The 18,823-nt window shown below is 42.7% G+C and overlaps 1 protein-coding gene across 5 annotated transcripts in view; it reads right to left on the bottom strand.

Moving 5' to 3' along the window:
* Cdc42se2 (CDC42 small effector 2) overlaps positions 1-16,586 on the bottom strand; it is a 65,034-nt gene extending 48,448 nt beyond the window's left edge. For 4 of the 5 annotated variants that reach the window (XM_060363694.1, XM_060363692.1, XM_021634601.2 and 1 more), the window contains exon 1: positions 16,438-16,586. The gene's annotated coding sequence lies outside the window, so the exon portion shown is untranslated. The remainder of the gene's footprint in view (positions 1-16,437) is intronic. The other variant, XM_060363693.1, reaches the window with a different exon arrangement.
* Positions 16,587-18,823: the final 2,237 nt, after the last annotated feature.

Raw genomic sequence — 18,823 nt, 5'->3', positions numbered from 1 at the left:
CTCTATGTAGCCCTAGAACTCGCTATGTGTACACCAGGCTGGCCTCAAACTCAGAAATCAGCCTGCCTCTGCCTCCCGAGTGCTGGGAGTGTTGGGATTAAAGGCATGCACCACCACTGCCTGGACCACAAATACTTTTATGAAATAAAAGTATGAAATGAAAATAAAATAAAACTCTAATGTAACAATTCTTACACGCTAAACAGTTTCTTAAGAACACCTGACATAAAAACCACAGCAGTAACTAATGAAATTGTCAACTACAGATAAATGTATTTTAACACAGACTTAGTTGTAGGCCTTCAAGTAAACAGATCTTTGAGGCTGAAAAATATATGACTCAATGGTAGAGTGCTTGCCCATCATGAACAAGACTACTAGAGTCTGATCCTTGGGGTGGTAAAAAGTGGTAGTAAAAAGTTACCTTTTTTGTCATATTTATTTACTTATTTACTTACTATGCCACAGTGAGAATCTGGAAGCTGGAGGGCACTTTATGAGAGGTGGTTCTCTCCTTCCACTATGTGAGTCCCAGGGATCAAACTCAGGCTGTTAGCTTGGTGGCAAGCATGTCTGCCCACTAAACTCTCACAGGCCACTATAATTATTCTAACACTAACAGTAAGAATGTCCTTAAGGAAAAGACAAGAGGAAAAACAAACAACACCACTAGCCAGACATGGTGAGATAGGCCTGCTGTCCTAGCACTTGGTAGGTTGAGGCTGGAGAATCAAGAGTTCAAGACCAGCTACTATATGGGAAGTTCAAAGCCAGCCTCCGCCTTTAAAAAAAAAAAAAATGCTACTTAGGTAATAACTTGCCACATTCTACACTGAGACAGGGTCCCACTGTGCAGTCCACACTGCCCCATACTCTTTCTTTCTAAGACTCTCATTTTTATTCAGCATTACATAACATTCACATGCTACATAATAGGCTGCATAGCCTTCTAGCAGGGACAGACAGAGGATCATAGGTGAGGAGTTTCTTCCTGAGTCAGGAAAATGCTTTCTTGATATTCTCCAAGTCCCTGGAGACATAACAGAGACTGACTCCAGAAACATGCCTATCTCACTCCATGAAAGCAAGTCTGGCAATTCTTCTTCCTAACCTTCACTACTGCACCAATAGATATACACAGTGACCACACCAGGGTGACCAAACATAAGCCCATTATGGTGAGGTCAGGGTGACTCTTGACCCACAGCTCCACACCATGAAATACACTCTGAGCCCTACCCAGCTCCTCACAGGTGGCCCCCCTTCACCTCCTTTCCCACTCTTGATCCTCCTGCCTCAGCCCTCCAAAGTGCTGAGTCACAGGTGTGCACCACCATACCCAGCCTAACACTACTTTTCACTACAACCTTACTTGTCCAATGTGAAGTTCTCCTTTCTGATAGATCCTCTCTCACTGAATAAAAAGCAACGCTTCCATGGTGATAACATTTGCTGGAGTGAGATATAACTGAGCCTTACTTTTGTGAGGAAAAAATGTATTGACTTTTCAGCAAAGACAGTTATCAAAATTACCCCCTGTAATGTTAGGGTGGAGATTCAAGCCTTTTCCTCCAGTTTATATTTTCTGATGTTCTTTATGAAACAGTTAAGAAACTTTATTTGGTACTGTGTATTAGAGAACAATCTGAGTTAAGGGATAATAAATTAAGTGAAGTAAATGTGGCTGAACAAATTACAGCAACCCTCTCAGTCAACCAAGTTCAACTGCTGAACAATAAATTCACTATGACAGGACAAGAGTCTCTAGAACTGGGGGGGGGTTGGAAACATGAAGCTGTGAGCATCTGAGGACTGACAGGAAATCATCTACAGACTTGAACATACTGACTGGGAGACACTGGAGAGCAGAAAAAAATGCCGGTAGCATTTAGATATGCTGACAGGCAAAACACCAACTCAAATGAAAATGCTGAACTAGAGTGTCTGTACAAACCATTGCAGAAGGAATGGAGCAGGGAGCTGCACACAGCACACTCACTAAGATGGACTTCTTTCATTATAGAGAAACAATCTGAATAGACTGATCAGTCACAAAACCAACAAACTCTCAGGGGCATTGTACGATCTTTAGCATCTATCCTGGGGTAAAGAAGAAATTAGGGATACAGTTAGGAAATTAATAGTCAGGTCCACTCTAACCTCCACAGGAGTGCCTTAGATAGCATGCATGTGCACACAATCACACACAAAAAAAACTAAATTTTTTAAAAATGCACAAGTTCATGAATAAGAATTGTATTAATCCTAAGGGAGTATTTCACATGTAAACTTGAGATGAATGCTGGATTCTAATAAAAATAATCTAGTCCATAAAATAAACGAAATTTAAAACTTTAACCAAACCTTATTCTAGTGTGTCATTCAAAATTACTTGACATGTAAAATATTTATTAGAAATTGTAACATACAGTAGGCTGGAGAGATGGCTCGGGGTAGAAGCACTAACTGCTCTTCAGAGTACCTGCAATCAAAGAGGTTCCCAGTACCCACCACATCACCTGTGACTTCAGACTAGAGGCCCTGACAGCCTCTTCTGGGCTCCAAGGGTAAATTCACATACTTGCATGCAAACACACACACAATTTTAAAATAGTAAATATATATTGTTTTGTTTTTTTTGAGACGGAGTCTCACTATGGAGCTCTGGCTGTCCTGGAACTCACTATGTAGATCAAGCTGGCCTCAAACTCACCTGCCTCCTAAGTGCCAGGATTAAAGGGCACAAATGAGCCACTACACCTAGATTAAAAATATTTTTTTAATTATGAATGAGAGCAGTGCAGTGGTACATACATCTAATTTCAACACTTGGGGCTGAGGCAGGAAGATGACAAATTTGAGGCCAGGCCAAGCTAAACAGGAAGACTCTCTCAAACACCACACATACACATATATACAAATACATATATAGGTTGCTTCTTTCTTTTTCTTTTTTGGTTTGGCTGTCCTGGACTCACTTAGTAGACAAGGCTGGCCTCGAACTCAGAGATCTGCCTGCCTCTGCCTCCTGAGTGCTGGGATTAAAGCACTCAGAGTGGTGGGATTAGCACCACCACCCTGGTTTTAATGTGAAATAAAAATACAAAATCTGATTTTTATGGTTATTATAGCTTAGGAATAAAGATTACTGGACATGTAAGCTTAAGCTGTGTGTATGTGTGTGTAACATACAGTAGGCTGGAGAGATGTGTGTGTGTGTGTGTGTGTGTATATATGTATATATATATACACAAAAGCACACATAAACCTACTTCATATGGCCATAAAAATCAAGTCCAGATTATGTCCACATACTAGTCCAACAAAATCAAATCAATAAAAAGACAGATTATTACATATTAAATAAAAATGCAAAAATGTTTAGACTACTTAATAGAGAATAATTTCTATTTGCACAATTTTTCATTCAGGAATTTCTAAGCCACCTATTTCAAAATTTTATTTTCATCAAAAGAAAAAGATTGCTTTAATCAACAGGAAATGATGCCTATAGCTTGGGGTGGAAAGTTAAATAAGAATTCTTGTCTCAGCAACACACTGAAAACTTGCATGTAAATAACTTCACCAGCATTCTCCTTTCTCACTAAACTTAAGTTGCAGTTTAAAACTGCATTTCAGAGACTAGGGCTAAGCTCAGTAGTGTGACTGTCATGCATATGTGAGGCCACTGTTTCAACCTCCAGCATTACAAAAATAAAAGTACTCATGTACATGCCAGCATTTTTTTCATTTACGAGCACAAATATGTATACCCATACATTAAATACCACTCAAAATAGTCACACACACTGTAGCTAGCTGTTAATATGCCATTGAAATACAGGGTATTTATGTGACACTCCACCACTCCACCCTCATGCCCCAGCTCTACTTTTGAGAAAGGAGTAAACAGGAAGTATATTCTCATAGGACACAGTAGTTATCAACTTTTGTGCGCTGAAATTTCCCCCTAAAACTCTGAGAACTGTTTGAGCTATGAGGCAGTTCAGTAAAGTGTTCTCCATCGGACCAGAGATCAATCCCCAGCACTCATAAAATACATGCAGTAACATCTATAATCCCAGTATGGAAATGGCAGAAACTGGACCACTAGGGTCTCGCTGGCCAGCCAACCTCATCAAATCTGCAAGGCCCCAATCAGATTCTGTTTCAGAATATGGGAGCGGGGAGGGCCTCAAGAAACAACACCTAGAGGTTAACCTCTGGGCTACATACAAGCATATACAAAGGAATACTGCCAGGTTACGTAAGTGACAGTAATTGCTTTTCTTTAACAAAAGTTTACCAAAAAAAGAATGCTGTGGCTTTCATTCTGATTTCAGCCTACAGTGCTAGTAAAAAGCTAGGTACAACGTCGTCAAAGCAAGAGTGTGAAGTCCGTCTAAGTCACCAACACTCAGCCTTTAAGAACTGTTATCTTAAAGAGAAATGTGGAGTAAGCACCCTCAAGAAGTTTTAAGTGAGCCAGGCACAGTAGCTCAGTTCATTTTAGCACTCGGGAGGCAGAGGCAAGAAGATCTCTTTGCATTTAAGGTCATCCTGGTCTACACAGTGAGTGCCAGACATCCACAGTTACAAACTTTTAAGTGTTGTCGCCTTCTTTCAGATCACATTTGTCTTTCTATTTTCTTGTCCCACTTCTCTTCATTTCTTCTGCCCCTTACCATTTATTTCAGTGGTTTCCACTTTCCATATCAAAATAATTAATTTCAAACTTACTTTTTCCTCTTGTACCTTTTTTATTTCCACCAATTCTTCATAGAGCTATAAACACTTTCAGCTACAGAAATACATGTACACTGCACCAGCTCCACACACTTACTCAGCAAACGCGAGCGCCTTCCACACCATCCACTGTCCATATACCAAGACACATCCCCGAGAATGAAGCCAAGTTGCATCCCTACAGGCACAGATGGCACAACTGTGTACTGGGGCCAAGGAACTTCAAAGAAGACTATGGAGCAGCATTAGCCAAGGAAGAGCTAGAACTTGAGCTCAGGACAGTACAAACACAGGTTCTCATAACCATGGCAGTAACTCTGCTTTTCATTTTTTATAACACAGCCACCTGCTCCAATTTTGCTCTGTTCTGTGATAAACCACTGTCCAAAATCAACTCTCTGGCTAATTTACCAGCTCCTGCTTCAATTTCAGCAATGACTTCCATCAATGAGGTACTATGACCTGGAAGTATAAGCCAAATAAAGTATTTCCTCCTCACAAGCTACCTCTGGTCCAAATGTTATCACAGCAACAGAAAGGAAACTAGAACACCACATAAGGCTCTTGAACACAGAAGTAAAATAACTAGACTTCCACTTTAAAAGGATGAGCTGGTTGCTCTGCTGGAAACAGAACAGAGCAGCAGCAAAAGAACGGTTGCTTAGAGAGCGACAGGACTGAAAACTGGGTGAATTTATTTCTGAGTGTCTCCATGCCCATCTTTTGGAATCAAACCTTGGGCTTTGCACATGCTCAGCAAGCATAGCCACCAAGCTGTATACCCCTAGAGGCCCTGCACGTATTCTTAACACAGTTTTTTAAGGTAGATAAAGCATGTTTTCATGACACCTTACTTTAATTCAATGTGGAGTATCAAGAAGGTCTTGATAGGTTTTCAGCAATAGGAGCTGACATTTAAGAAAATGAGGAAGACTGGAATGGGCACAATGACCAGGGATGGAGAAACTGGAGTATGAATTTAGTTGTGTTTTTGCTAAACAATAGAAGCCTATTAGATACCTAGTTGGAATTATTGAGTAGGCACATGGACCTATGAGACTGGAGGTTAGAAAAATACTCAGACTTAAGATAAAATTCTCAGCTTGAAATACATGATAATTCTCACTAGATAGGATGAGATCACAAGAGACTAAATATAAATACACCAGAGGTCTAAACATAGAGACTGAGAACACTGCCTCCTTTTTTAAAAAGCTGGGGCAACAAAAAGGAACCAGTAGACGAAACTGAAAACACAGAATTATCCAGCAAGCAAAGGGAAGGAAGGTTTCAAAAACATAATTATCAATCAAGCCATATGCTGCTATCGCAACTGAAATTAGTATCAAAAAGTGACTAAGGAATATATCCCCAAAGTACAGCTATGGTGCTATGGTAGACTGAATAAATGAGTCAGAAGAGACAATCAATAACTAACTGATAACCAAAAAAAAAAAAAAAAAACCAACAACCTTTTTTTTTTATTATTATTTTGCTTTTTGATACACAGTTTCTGTGTTTAGCCTTGGCTGTCTTAGAACTCACTACATAGACCAGGCTGGGCTCGAACTCAAGAGATCTGCCTGCCTCTGCCTTCCGAGTGCTGGGGTTAAAGGCATGTGCCACCACCACTGGGCTAGAACACAACATTTTTTTAGAGCAGTAACTAAGGAAAAGAGATGAACTTGTTGAGGAAGGCTTTTAGAAGATGACGAATTTTTCAACATTATTTATATATGATTAATTAGAGCGATCCAGTAGAAATAGGACAAAGACATACATGCTGAATGAGATGAAGACTGAAGCAATTAATAGCACTGACCAGATAAAAGGAACAAAACCAAGGGTGAGAGCAGAAACAGAAGATGCATAAGATATGAGTAGAGATGTAAGACAGCCAGAAAACATTTTCTGATTGCTTTCATTCTAGTACATATATATATCCTAGTATATAAGAAACTAGGTCATCAGCTGGAAGAAAAAAAAGGGAGGTGTGCAAGAGATGACGAGCGAGGTGTCAAGAGTCATTAGGAGAAAGAAAGCACTGGGATGATAGACTGTGAGGGCACTATAAGGCTATTGAGGCCAGCGGGAATATCTGAGAAGACCTGGGCATAGTCCAGCAAAAAAGGTGCTATACCGGCTAGGTGACAGGATATGATATGACTGCAATGACGGAAGAATGGAGTGTCAAGAGACAAGAATAGTGGTTACACTGGGTTCAAACCAGATAAAGAATATTCAAGAGAGGTTACAGAGAAAGGGGACTTAATGGCAAAATGACTCTACCAAGAGCGGACAGCGAGTCTCTCTCTCTCTCTCTCTCACACACACACACACACACACACACACACACACACAGAAGTACCCTGAAAGTGGCATTACTGAACAGGAGTTGGGAAGGAAGGATGTTGATTTCCCCAGGGAAATGCTGATAGCTATGCAGAATGAAGTCGCTTTAATGTATTATGCTTAGTTCTATTAACGTGCTATTCAGCTAACTTAAAGTCTAACACAAAACTTCTCCTTGAACAAAGTGAATCTATGCTGAGCACACTGAGTCAGAGAACAAATCAGAGCCACAATAGAGGGTGGTTCGAAGGCATGGAATACCACTTCCAGTGTTCCTAGGACCAGATTCATCTAAAAACCTACTCAACAAAAATGGCAGATAACAGTTGAACTAGCCACTCAAAACCTCATCTTTCCCCCAACCTCTAAACAGAAGAGAATACCCTTACTAAAGAACTGGCAATATTATTTATAAAATAAACAATAAAACTACCAAGTGTGATGGCATCTGTCCTTAATCACACCACTCAGGAGGCAGAAGCAAGCAGATCTCTGTGAGCCCAAGGTCAGCTTGGTGCACACAGCAAGTTCCAGGCCAGCCAGAGCTACACAGTGATAACCTGTAGGGGAGGGAAGGAGAGACGGAGAGAGGCAGGGAGCGAAGAAAGGAAAGAAGGGACTAGTGCAGATACTAGTGGACTTAATTATCTAAGTGACTAGAAAAGCTACATGATCTTCCTAAGTAGAGAAAGAATCTGCAGGGCAGGCTTGATGGCACAGTGAGAACCCCTGTTTCCACTTAAACCCTATCAAGACCCATCACGGAGCAGAGCAGCTGCATGAAGACCCACAGTTCCCCACAGCAAGGAGGTGTGAAGCGCACACTGCGCTGGACAGAGTCCAGGTTCATTCTGCTTTCCTATGCAAAAGGTCACAGTAGAAGACTGAGTGCAGCTCAGCAGTAAGCAGCTGCTTAACACCTGGAGCACCCTGGGGTCCATCCCAGCACTGAAAAGAAAGTCAAAGTAGATGACTTGATAAACCAAATAAAATAAAAATAATTTTGTGCTTTGCTATAATACACTTTCAAAAACTCTACCATAAAGATGTCATAAGAAATCGTAGGATTGCTGGGAATAGTGGCACACACATGTAATCCCAGCACTCTGGAAGGCAGAAGCACTTGGATCTCTGTGAGTTCAAGGCCAGCCTAGTCTGGGAGTCCAGAATAGCCAAGGCTACAGAGAAACCTGTCTCAGAAAAAAAAAAAAGAAGAAGAAGAAATCATAGCATAAATTTCTAGCTCAGTAAACAAAAACTGCTCAGGGTTTATGCAATCCCTGTTAAAAAAAAAAACATCAGATTTAATGTAAATTCATGTGGCAGTCTCTCGGGAAAAAAAGGTTTTCTACCATAATCCACTTTTAACTACATATATTTTTAATACTATGGTTTCAGGCAAAGATTGCTTATTACTGAAATTGGACATTTCAGTTCAGAAATCCCCTTTGTGTGGGACAGCACAGCAGTTTCTGCTAACCTCTGTTAGGGAGGATCAGAAATTCAAGGTCATCCTCAGCTACACAGGCAGTTATAAGCTAACCTGGACTCCATGAGACCTGTCTCCAAAAATAAATGAATAAATCAATGTATAAGAAATCAAAAATATGTATTTTCAATTGTTTTTAAAATCTTTCAAGAGGGCTAACAAAATTCTTGGCAGTTTAGAGCACTAGTTGCTCTCTTGTAGAGGGCCTGGGTTCAATTCCCAGCACCCACATAGCCGCTCACAATTGTCTCTAACTCCACCCTCACATAGACACACATGCAGGCAAAACACCAATAAACACAAAATTTAAAAAGTCATATGGAAGCCTACCTATTACTGTAGAAACATCCTAATACATGACATACATACATACACAAAGAGAGAGAGAGAGAGAGAGTGCTAAAATGGAGTTACCTAAAACAGGACAGCAATACCCCAACTAAATACCACAAACTAACAAAGAACCCAGCACTAGAAATGAACTCTTTTGGTAAGTAAGGTCCCATAAGCCCGTAAACACTACAGGCTATTGCCAATGCTACTGGTTACCCTCCAGAATGATGTTAAGACCCTACTGTTGATGACGCTATGCACTTGGGTCATAGAACATGGAGATATTAAGCAGGTACTAATCCGGAAGTCTCATCACTACTTGGCTAGCTTCCATCATTACAGAAGGTGCTGTACATGCTATTGGAGGAGAAAGTAATCATCAATCTCACCAGCTGTGAACCTTGAAAATTAAAACAGTAATTCTGGCAAGCCATGTTCACTGGTACAATAATGGCATAAACATCATGGGAGTAACTAAAGCACTTTCTAACTAGATATAAGTCGCACTACATAAAATGAAACATATACGTGGCACCACTGTTGGGCTAAGAACCTATGGGTGCTCATAGGCCCTGGGGAGAACCTACTACTATTATTCTCTACATGGACAAAGTATTAAACTGACTCTTGGTTACACATTGTTATGCCTATATATTAATTCATCTCTCAACTCTCAGAGCTTCTCTGATGACGGTGACCCGCAAGTGACCAAGGTACAGGGAGTAAGAGCCTGCAAAACGCTCAGCCCTAAAGGAAACATCTATATTGTACCCTTGCCTCCCAAAACGCAGGGATCATTTCGGAAGAAAGAGTAGAAAGACTAAGAGTCAGAGGTGGTAGGTGAACACAAGGAAACAGAGTCCCCCAGACACAAGTGGGCAGCTGCACACATGAACTCACAGCAGTTATCACAGCATACATTAATCCCCATTCAAAGTCAAGCTAGTCCAAATCCCAGGATGCAGAGGGGAGGTGAACACGAAGGCCCACCCCTAGCAAGAGGTGCTATTATAAGTGATAGCTTCTGAGAAAGGGGGGTCAATTTTTCCTAAGAGTGTTGACGCTGGTCAGATATCACACTCCAGCAGGTCATACCCCCATGAACATATGGACAACCCAAATTAGACCTGATGGGTGGGGAGAAAAAAAAGAGGACACGGAGTTGAGCTGGTTGGGGAGTGGGCATGAGTGCTGAAGAATGGGTAAATAAGGTCAAAACTCAATTGTACAGAATTCTCAAAGAACCAATTATTAAAAAAAAAAACCTACCAACATTTCAATATTTCAAATATTTCGAAATTTATAAATAAGATCATCCTGGCTTGACTTAGCCTCAAATAAAAACTCCAAGTTAAGATAATCCTTTGGAAAAATACAGAACTTTAAAATATACCAAAAATTATGCGTTCTTATTTTCTTATCAAAGTTATCTTACCACGTCTCAATGCTATTGTCAACAAGTTTGAAGTATTTATATACAAACATTTCTGCACTTTAATTTTTCACTGAGGTAAAATACATAGCTAGCATCTTAACCATTTTCAGTGCACTGGGAGTTATGTCATGCACTTACACTGTGAACTTTTCATCTGCCAAACAGAAACTCTCTACCCATCAAGTAATTCTCCCTCAGCCACGCCTATATTTATTGGGTTTTTTGTTGTTGTTGTTGTTTAGACTTACTTTTTTTTCTTTTCACGTATATGGGCATCTTGCCTGCATGGATGTCTGTGTACTGTGTGTGCAGTACCTTCAGACACCTGAAGAAGGTGAAGTGTCTGATTCCCCTGGGAACTGGAGTTACAGACAGTTGCTAGCTACCATGTGGATGCTGGGAATCAAACCAGGGTCCTCTGGAAGAGCAAGTGCTGCTGAACTATCTCTCCAGCACAAGACACATCTATATTTAATAACTACAAGGAATTTTTAGCTCCTGTTTATCTACTACCTTCTCCATCTGGCTTTCCTCCCTTTTCCCTCTGTTGCCTCACATACACATGCACGCACACACGTACATACAAGTGCACACACATTCAGACAGCACAGTTCATCCATTCATCCAGTGACCTCACGACCTTCTCTTTTTGACCACTGCTCACACCTACAGAAGAAATGCAAATAGTGTTCGTCACAAGGTCACCTTTCCCCTCAACAAGCTGCTGTTCCAGCCACAGTGATCTATCTACCAGCCCCGGTGACTGTCCACCTGGAACTCTCAGCCTCGGGCTCAAAAGCATCCAGAAAAATAATCTGCTGAGTAACAATCACTGGATTCAGATCTCTGTAGGGGGTTGTTATATAACCAAAAGAGAATCTTCCTTCCATTGGCCATGGAGAACTAGAGTAGGCCACACTCTGGTGGATCTCAAGTTCATCAAGGGTGAGCACCCATCCTTGAGCAGGAAGCATGTTATATCAGATATCATCACAGCCTGTCTTCAATGTTCTTTACTGGCTCTGTAATCATTTACCCTAAGGTTTCTCATAATACTAGGCTGTCATGGTACAATATTCTAAAACTATCACAACTCTCTACCACTAAAATCTAGGGCTTACTTCTTTTTATTGGTCCTAAGAACAACTACAATAAAAAAAGTAAACAGCCAGGAAGTTTAAAATCAGAAAATTCTGTTTCCAGGTACTCATTACTTCTTTTGTTACTTCTAAGAATAGTCATTTTAAAAGCTAACAGAATAAATAAATAAATAAGGTGACACATGCTTTACCTCTACACTCAAGAAGCAGAGGCAGGTGGTTGGTGAGTTGGTAAATTCCAGGACAGCCTGGTTTTACAAAGCAAATTCCAGGACAGCCAGAGCTATTATACAGAAAAACCCTGTCTTGAAAGAAAAGAGTGAGGCAGTGGTGGCGCACACCTTTAATCCCACCACTTAGGAGGCAGAGGCAGGCAGAGCTCTGTGAATTTGAGGCCATCCAGGTCTACAGAGTGAGTTCTAGGACAGCCAAGGCTAAAACAGAGAAACCCCTGTCTCGAAAATAAAAAAAAAAAAAAAAAGGAAGGAAGGAAGAGTGGGAGGGAAGGATGGAGGGACGGAGGGAGGGAGGGAGGGAGGGAGAGGAGGGGGAGAGGGAGGGAAGAAAGAGGGAGGAAGGGAGGGAGGGAACTAGGGAGGGAGGGAAAACTAACAGCCAGTGTCTAAACTTGGGAAGTCCTATTTGAATTGCAACATAGTCTATGCAATGATAAAATATTGCAGTCACAAGGACCGACTAAATTCAAAAGCTAACTGTAAAAACAGTGGTGAATCTTCATTACCTTGTAATAATGGAAATGGACTTTACAGAACATTAAAATTTCAACTTCAAACAACACTCAAAGATGGAGAGATTTGGCAAAATGTATCATTAGGTGTTTCCACACCATATGACTGTTATATAGAGTATACTTCACGCAAACCCAGACACTACTGTATTCTACAGACTGAGCCTATGTGGTGTGTATCCTCACATAACTCTTCCTACAAGAAATGTAACATTTAAAGAACTGTCAGGGCTGGAGAGATGCCTCAGCTGTTAAGAGCACATACTGCTTTTGCAAAGGAACCAAGTTTGGTCCCTAGTACCCACATCCGGTGGCTCACAACTATCTGTAGCTCTAGGGGATTCCATTCCCTCCTCTGACCTCTACAAGCACGCACTTTCACTGATGTGCACATACCCACACCCAGACACATAAATACACATAATTAAAAATAAAAACAGAAATTGTTTTTGTTTTTCTTTTTTTTTTAATTAAGGGGACAGGATTTCTCTGTAGAGCCTTGGCTGTCCTGAACTCACTTTGTAGACCAGGCTGGCCTCGAACTACAGAGATCCACCTGCCTCTGCCTCTGCCTCCCCAAGTGATGGGATTACAGGCACGCAGCACCACAAGCAGCTGGCAAAATATTCTTACACCTAAAATGAAATTAAAAAAAAAAAAAAAAACTTTAAAGAAATATGGAGAGACAGCTCAGCAGCTAAGAGCACTCACTGGCTGCTCATCCAGAGGTCCTGAGTTTACTTCCTAACAACCACATGGTGGTTCACACCCATCTAAAATGGGATTGAATAACTCTGTCATGCAGGAGTATACGCAGATAGAGCACTCAATATATAAATAATTTTTTAAAAATATTTTTAACAAAAAGAAAAAACTATCATGATATGATTCCCCATCACTAAAAGGTGGGGGGGGGCTACTTGTATTATTCCTTGAAAAAAAAAATACTGAAAATTGAATCTCTACACATCTAAAATCAGAACATTCTATCAAATGTACTCTTCCCCTATTATTGCTAGAACAGCCATAAAAAAGTCAATGCTGTTGACCAGAAAGCTGTAATGTGACACATAATCTCACTATTTTTAAGCCATACATGAAAATATAAAAATAAAATGAAAATGGGGTATGGCTGCAACTGATGTGAAACATATGAGGCCCTGGTTCATTCTCACCCAAAAACATCAAAACAAAAGACAACAGGAACTTTATGTTAATAATAAACGCAAGGCTACTCTCCACCCCTTCCTGAGGCAATGCCAGTGCACCACAACCTCTTGTTTTACACAGTGCAGAGGGATCAAAGCCAGGGCTTCATGCATGCTAGGAAACCACTCTCATCAACCAAGCTACACCATAAGTCTTCACTGTTTGGTGGGGTTTTTTTTTGGGGGGGGGGATATTTTTTTGTCTTTCGAGGCGGCTATTTTGTTGGCTGGTTTTGTTTTGAAATAGTCTCATGTAGCTTAGGCTGGACTGGATAACCTTTAACTTCTGATTCTCCTGCTTCTACCTCCACCTCACTGGTGGGAGGATTACAGGTACGCACCTTGATTTATGCTGTTCTGGGGCACAAGCTCAGGCCTCACGCATGCTCAACAAACTAGCAAGTAAGGTATTTCCTCAAAATACATCCTTTCTCTCCCCCCCTGTTGAGATAGGATTTCATTCTGTGGCTCTGGCTGGCCTGAATCTAGATATGTACACCAGGCTGGTCTTCGACTTAAGAGATCCACCTGCCTCCTGCCTCCCAAATGCTGCACTTAAAGGCATACACAACTGGGCCTAGCCTACACCCTCATTTTGAGATGCAGTTTTATCATAGTTGCAATATCAGCACAGAAGTTCAAACAGCACCACATATTATCACTAATAATGCTTCTCTTGTCAACACTACTTAGTCGATAGTGTATTTTTTTTAAATGATAAACAAGGAGCCAAAACTGGTGAAAAAGTATTTTATTTAAGGTACTTCTTTCTTTCTACCCAACAACTCCTTTCTTTTGCGGTACTGAAGATGGAACCCAGAGCCTGGTACATGCATGCTACATAAGTGTACTGCCATAAGCCACATCCCCAGCTCTGTTAAAAATGAAATAAAATAAAATGACTAAAATATCCAAAACAAAAAAGAAGGCTACTAATTTATCTTGTCGTGGGTTTTTTGTTTTGTTTTGTTTTGTTTTTTAGTCTCACAAAGCTCAAGCTGGCCTCAAGTTTGTTATATGGGCCAAAAACAGCCTTAAACTCATAATCCTTCCACCTCCACTGTCACAGGTGCTGGCATTAAGGCTCATACTACCATACCAGTTTGTGGTGCTGGTGAATGAACGAGGGGCTTTGTAACAACTGACCCACATTTCCAGCCTATTTGGGGGGATTTTTTTTTTATTACTGTCTTGTAATTATCGCTGTGTGTGTGTAACTTATATTCCAGTCCTCCATGAAAACCAGAAGAGGGCATCATATCCCCTTTACAGGTAGTGTGAGCCACTGGGTGTGGGTGTTGGGAACTTAACTCCAATCCTCTAGAAGAGCAGTAGGTGCTGGTCTAACCACAGAACAGGGATTTTTTAATGTAGAAAATGTTATTTCAAAGATTCTTACTGAAACAGATCTGGAATCACACTATCAATAAAAACACTGCATCAAAATCTAGGTTGAGGGGAGAATAAAAACACCACCTTGTTGAAACCATTCTTCCTGTCACTTTAAAACCCACACGGATTCTATTAAGCTGAAAATGAAACCATAACCCAATAATCTTAGCCTTAAGAGTTACTTATTAACTTTTAAGTAAAATGCTATGAATGAACACTGCCTGAAGTTCAGCAGCCATCTTTTCCAAATGAAGTGGCCCTGGGGGTTTGAGGCAGTCCTACAGGGATACCACAGAAGAAACTTCATGCTCAAGCTTACGAGAGAAGTAATTTGGGGCTGTGTTCTCTTCCACAAACAGCATCCAACATCAGTCTCTGCCCTTAATATATGTTTAATGAGTATGTTGAGTAAACGGGGATATTTAACCACCAGGGCGAGGACATTAGGTCCCCTCCCCTAAAGTTCAAAGCTCTCCCTGGCTCATAATGATTCGAGACCATGCCAGAATCCCTCAAAAGCAATTACACCTCTTTACTCCCACTAAGTAAAAAAGACAGACTTCGAAATTCACCCCAAACACCTTTAGAATCTCCGTTATTTTCCAAGAAGATGAAAAATGGAGCCCATGAAACAGAAAACTGTAACCAACTTCCCTCAAAATTCCACCTCTCAAGCGTACTGTATGCAAAGCTGGCGATGATGAATAGTTATCAATAGTTTACACAGGGCGGGGGCAGAAACATGCCAGGCGTTCTGTCCAATAGTCCATCTGAGTCAAGAGGGTATGTGTCTAATCGTGCTAGTACAAACAGCTTTGTGTGGTATTTTGAGAGTCATTCATTGCACCAGTATTTTACTGAGCATGTATGATGCGGTAGGCCCTTTAATAAAGCATTTAATGTCCTTTTTTTCTTTATGGCGGGCGGGAGTGCTGGGGATTGAACCACTCAGGGCCTCCTACATGCAAATCAAGTTCTCTACCACTGAGCTGGACTCCCAGGCCCCAAACGTTTTCAATTCTGCCCTCTCCACATCATCACCAAACTTCCTCTAGGAAAGCTTATCAGCAGCAATCACTGTTGCAGAAGAGGAATTCCCGGGGTTGCGCGAAATCAGCCGGCAAACGACTGCTCCTCAGCTCGAAACGCGACGTCAGCGAGCCGCTACCTACCACACCCGTTAGTAAGGCTCACCACCCTGGCTGCGAGCTCCCAATGCAACAACCTGTAAGAGTCGCCGGGGCGACTGCGAGGCAGCGGCCCGGCTTCGTCTCCCGGGGTCCCGGGCAGGCCGGGCGGGAGCCGGGGGTCTGGGAGCCCGGCCGCTCTACGCCGGTCCAGACCGGCGGGGCTGCGGCCGGGGGAGGGCTCCGTAGCGCCTCCCACGTCGGGAAGGTGCAGGCTACGGTGGAAGCCGGCCTCCCAGAGAAGGAAGAGCAGCGCTCGCCGGTCCTCGCGTGAGGACCTCGCCCAGACCGGGAAAATGGAGCCGCCGCAGCCGTAGTCTCTCAGCCGCAGCCCGAGTCCGCAGCGCGGCGAGGCCCGGGCCGCGCTCGCCCTCAACCCTCCGGGCAGCGGCTCTGCACTTGGCACCTCGGGCCGCGGGGCTACCGTGAGGCCCTCCCCACACTCACCGTCGCCTTTGTCTGGACTGCCCGCTACAGCCGCGCGGCTCCGAGCGCCGACTCCGCCGCTTCTGGGGTCTCCACACGCCCGCAGCTGCGCTCCCCTCTCCGGGCTCCGCCCTCCCGCCTAGGCTCTGGCGCGCAGGGGCGGAGCCACAAGTGGTGTGTGCGGTTGCGCGGACACGCCCCCGCCATCCGGACACGCCCTTCCCCCAGTAAGCGGGCGGGCCGCTGCGAAGCCCCGCCCAGTGAGGGCGTGGTGAGACCCAGGGGACGACCAGGGCGCGCAGAGTGACCGCTAGATGGGCGGTGGGGAAGATGGAAACCCCGGCACCTTCTTATCCGGATCCGGCCGTGGTCGCGCCAGAGCGAGTGTGGGCGCTGCAAGGAAGAGCTAGCCAGCACCAAGTGTCTCTCAGCAGTCCGGAACTGTTTGCCCAAACGCTCGGGTCACGTTACTTTTATTAAGGAATCAGAATTACTGACTCATTGGCAGATGTAGCGCCAAGAACATCTACCTGACATGAAAAATGTGTCCAGTGGGTCTCCATGACTTCTTGTGAGATAGGTTTTTGTTTTTATTTTTGGTTTTTGATTTTGTTTTTTTGTTGTGGTTTGAGAGAGGGTCTTTTCATAACCTAGGGTGTCCTCAAACTCACTACGTAGCTAAGGCTGGCCTGGATCTTGCGATCCTCCTGCCTCCACCTCCCAAGCTCTGGGATTACAAGTATGTGTCACGTGTCTAAGGTCTTTTGGAGTAAAACCCTGGCTGGCCTGCAACCCAGTCCTCCTGCCTCAGCCACCACATTCTGTTTTATGACTACCTTAGCTGTCCACTGGGACAGAAGAAACAAATGAACATCTTTCACTAGAAACCTAGACACACATACTCAAGACATGGAGCTACCTGCCCATCACGACTTATAGGTATTTTTCTAGCAGTTCAATCGCAAAACTGAAGAACTCCTTGGCTCCTCTCAGTCTCATTTCTTTCATGCATTCTGTCAGTGAGGGTAGTTGTTATGGTTCTCCATTCCAAATACAGCACAATCTGACTTTTCACCTACTTTGTTCCTGTCTTCCGCGGTCCCAGTCATACTTCAGCAGCCTTCTTAAGTGGCCTCCCTGACCACCATCAACATAGTGTGTTGTCAAAACAACGGGGAGAATATCCTCCCTCAAGGAGAGTCAGCCCATGCCTCATCTGATCAAAATCCACCAGTGATCCAGTCACTGTGGAAGATAAGATCTTTACAATGGCTGACAAAGCCCCTGGAATTTGGGTTTTCCCTGTAGGTCTCGGAATTCAATCTCCCATCACCCACTGCTGCTTGCATATCCCAGACTGCCACTCCGGTGGACTAGGACATTCTTTCTTTGTGGCGGACCTTCACAGCTCTACCCAGATCTTCCTCAGCATGGACACGTAGCCTCAGTCCTTCCCACCTCGCCCTTGCTCTCTCCTTCCAGAAAGGATCTTCACAATTTAGTCCATAGTTTTGTTTTTGTATGGCTGTCTTCCCCGGCAGAAGCTGGATGTGTGGATTGCCTGGTTTTCGATTGCTGCGGTGCTGTGGGTGAAACCCAGGGGTTTGCTCTGGCCTGGTGAGTGCTTGACCACTGACCTTAGAGGCTGGTGATGACTGTTCTCATCAACTGACGCAGCCCAGGTGCCTCGAGGAAATGGAAAGATTTAAACACCCCCAAGATAATAGCAAATGTAAAACAACAAAAATAACCAATTTTGTTTCCAGTTTCCTCTTGATCCCACTTTCTGCCTGTTAACCAACCATTAGATTTTAACCCACACCCCACCCAGAAGCATTTGGACTTTCCAGGTCTTTTGTGTAGAGTAACCATTTACTTGATATTTGATGCAATTTTTGGCCAGTGACATCCTTATATCCTATTTCACTGAGTAAGAATAATGTGATAGGGTAAAAAAATGTTAATACAATACTTAAAGGCACATTGTTTCAAAAAAACGTTCCTAAGGCAAAAAAAAAAAAAAAAAAAAAAAAAAAAAAAAAAAAATCCCAAGTGTCATACATTGCTTGCATTTCTCTTTGACATACAAATACATCACCTTGAACAATATTCCCTACCGCTTATCCATAAGAGGCAACAATCCTTATGGGAATGGTTACACATTAGTTCTTATTTTCTAAAAGCTTGAGACCAAGCAATGGTGGCACATGCCTTTTATCCCAGCACTCAGGAGACAGAGGTAAGAGGATCTCTGTAAGCTAGAGGCCAGCCTGCTCTACAAAGGAAGTTCCAGGACAGCTAGAGCTGGACAGAGAAGCCTTGTCTCGAAAAACCAATTAAATAAAGTATGTGATTGAATAGCATCTAATTTTTGTTGCTGGGGACATTCACACTCCCTTTTGTTAGA

Source organism: Meriones unguiculatus, chromosome 11 (genome assembly GCF_030254825.1).
Source record: "Meriones unguiculatus strain TT.TT164.6M chromosome 11, Bangor_MerUng_6.1, whole genome shotgun sequence".
NCBI lineage: Eukaryota > Metazoa > Chordata > Mammalia > Rodentia > Muridae > Meriones > Meriones unguiculatus.
Note: the sequence above shows the minus strand (reverse complement) of the source record. Positions and strands in the feature narration are given on the sequence as shown.